Here is a 2,935-nt window from a genome sequence, read left to right on the forward strand (position 1 = left end):
CTAATATATGATTTATATTAATCTCATAATGACCTTTCTAGAAGAAGGAAAGTATAAATCAGATCCTGGGTATAATTTTTAAAGGAGTCAAATTTACCTCCAGGACTTTCCTATTCCCCATTGGCATCCTCCTACATCATCTGGAGGATATTCTCTGGATTCTAGTTGCAGAATCCCTAAAGAGTGACATGAGTCCTACAATCAAAATTTACACATGCTCTATTCCTCGGCCCATCCACCCCTTCCTAACAGACCTTTGCTTTATTTGGATCACCATCAGAATATAGTTTCCAGAATATGTAGGGACATCTTATGTCTAGCTTATAATCTTATTTTCTGCTTGGCATCTGTGAGTAGCAATATGCATTTTTTAATAAATAGATGATCCATTCATTGCCTCTGGTTTGAGTTAATCATTAGAATAGACACTTCTAATTCAGATTATGTTAATCAGTGTTTCAAGTTTTATCATAAAAGCAAATACAGTTCCTTAAGGATATTATCTGAACCCTGCAGTAGCATTTCCAGATTAGTTTGGTATTTACAATTTACAATTTAGTTTGGTATTTACAATTTACAATTTTATATTTTGATAGCATTTGCTACCAACAGATTAAAACTGAAGTTTAGGTTTTCCTTAGCACCTTTCATCCACAACTATCTACTTATACAACTCAGTGGGAAGACATTAAAGCTTATAAATTAGCTACACTTCCCTTAATGCTTAAGATCTTATATTCACAACTAAAAGAAAATTTTATATGTGAAAGGACTTTTAAGAGTTTAGCATTGCAGCCTCCTCCCTGTGAGTTATTTAATGCCTAATCCAACCAGCATGAATAATTTGAAATATGATTTCTAAATATTACCTTGATACAATTACTCCCTTATCTGTACATTAGCCCTGGGAAAAACAGGGGGAGGGATGTTTATAAACAACAAAGAATTTTACTAATTGTGAAATCACTCCAATTTCTCTCCTTCCATTTGGATTATTTTAAAAAAAAAAACAACTTTTGCTATTGTGTGATAAATAGTAAATCTAATGGCTTTAAATTAGTTTAAAATTAATAGGTGCTTCAAAAAATTCTTACCTGATGTTTATCACAGTGAGGTAAATGTATATTTCAGGAGATTTCACCAAATCAATTCAATGTAAGAAGGAGAAACTGTGAGAAGGGAGACTGCATGAGTTTTCTTAGTCTGCTATAGCAAAGGACCACAAACTGGGTGGCTTAAAACAACAAAGATTCATTTTCTTCTGTTTCTGGAGTCTACAAGTCTGAAATCAAGGCATCAGTAGGGCTGTGCTCTCTCTGTGACTTGGAGCTCTTCCTCGCTCCCGGTGACCATCAGTCCCTGGCATCTTCCTCCTTCAGCTGAACACTCTTCTCTCAGCCTCTGACATCAGATGGCTTACTTCCTGGGCATCTCTGCCCAACATTCCCCTTCCAAAAAACACCAGTTAGGACGCCAGACATCTATTTGCTCTCTCAAAGCCATTTCTGCACCAACCATGGCGACCTTCCTGGAGCTCAGCACCAAAGCCAAGATGCCCATTTTGGGTCTGGGCACCTGGAAGTCTCCCCCGAACAAAGTCAAAGAAGCTGTGAAGGTGGCCATTGATGCAGGATATCGCCACATAGACTGTGCCTACGTCTATCAGAATGAGAATGAGGTGGGAGAAGCCATCCAAGAGAAGATCCAAGAGAAGGTGGTGAAGCGGGAGGACCTCTTTATTGTGAGCAAGTTGTGGTGCACCTTCTCTGAGAGGAAGCTTGTGAAGGAAGCCTGTCGGAAGACCCTCAAGGATCTGAAACTGGACTATCTGGATGTCTCTCTTATTCATTGGCCCCTGGGATTTCAGGCTGGGAAGGACTTATTCCCCAAAGATGATAAAGGCAACAACCTCATTGGTAAAGAAACATTCTTGGATGCCTGGGAGGTCATGGAGGAGCTGGTGGATGAGGGGTTGGTGAAAGCTCTGGGTGTTTCCAACTTCAACCACTTCCAGATTGAGAAGATCTTGAATAAGCCTGGACTCAAATATGAACCAGTGACTAACCAAGTCGAGTGTCACCCATACCTCACCCAGGAGAAACTGATCCAATATTGCCATTCTAAGGGCATCACTGTCACAGCCTACTGCCCCTGGGCTCTCCAGATAGACCTTGGGCTAAACCAGAAGACCCTTCACTATTGGAGGACCCTAAGATCAAGGAGATTGCTGCAAGGCACAAAGAATCCCCGGCCCAGGTTCTGATCCGGTTCCATATCCAGAGGAATGTGATTTTGATCCCCAAGTCTGTGACCCCAGAACGTATTCTCGAGAACTTTCAGGTCTTTGACTTCAAATTGAGTGATGAGGAGATGGCGACCTTACTCAGCTTCAACAGAAACTGGAGGATCTGTGTCCTGGCTGACCAGGCTAATTTGCTGGACTAACCCTTCAATGCCGATTACTGGAGCTTCTCCTGATGAGACACCTGGTGGATTCTTTCTCTTCATGAAGTGGAATTTGCTCTCCCTGAGGCCCATTTTAACTAAATTTATATGAAATTATATTGTGCTTGATCTTGTCAGAATCTAGGCAAAATATTTTTTTAAAAAAGTTTATTAGTGCATTGTAATTGTACATAATGGGATTTTTTAATGCTCTAATCGTCCATGCACGCAACATTAGTTGTTCCTTCCCAGAACCTTCTTTTCTTCTCCTCCTCCCTCCCCCTAAGCAAGGTTTTATTTAGATCCATATGTTGAACCAGGGGAAGACTTATACAGGGAAGTATGACTCAGATGAGCAAATGACTATTTCTTCCACTTATTTGATCTGAACAAATGTTTGTTAAACTACAGGGTCTCTGCTACCATTGAGGATGCAAAAATAAAAATAATAAAAAAAATAATGAAAGTAAAAAAAAAAAAACACCAGTTA

At 39.8% G+C, this 2,935-nt stretch overlaps 1 pseudogene; it reads left to right on the forward strand.

Moving 5' to 3' along the window:
* Positions 1-1,474: 1,474 nt before the first annotated feature.
* On the forward strand, positions 1,475-2,459 carry LOC114094766 (aldo-keto reductase family 1 member B10 pseudogene; annotated as a pseudogene).
* The last annotated feature ends 476 nt before the right edge of the window (positions 2,460-2,935 follow it).

Source organism: Marmota flaviventris, chromosome 11 (genome assembly GCF_047511675.1).
Source record: "Marmota flaviventris isolate mMarFla1 chromosome 11, mMarFla1.hap1, whole genome shotgun sequence".
In the NCBI taxonomy this organism is placed as follows: Eukaryota; Metazoa; Chordata; class Mammalia; order Rodentia; family Sciuridae; genus Marmota; species Marmota flaviventris.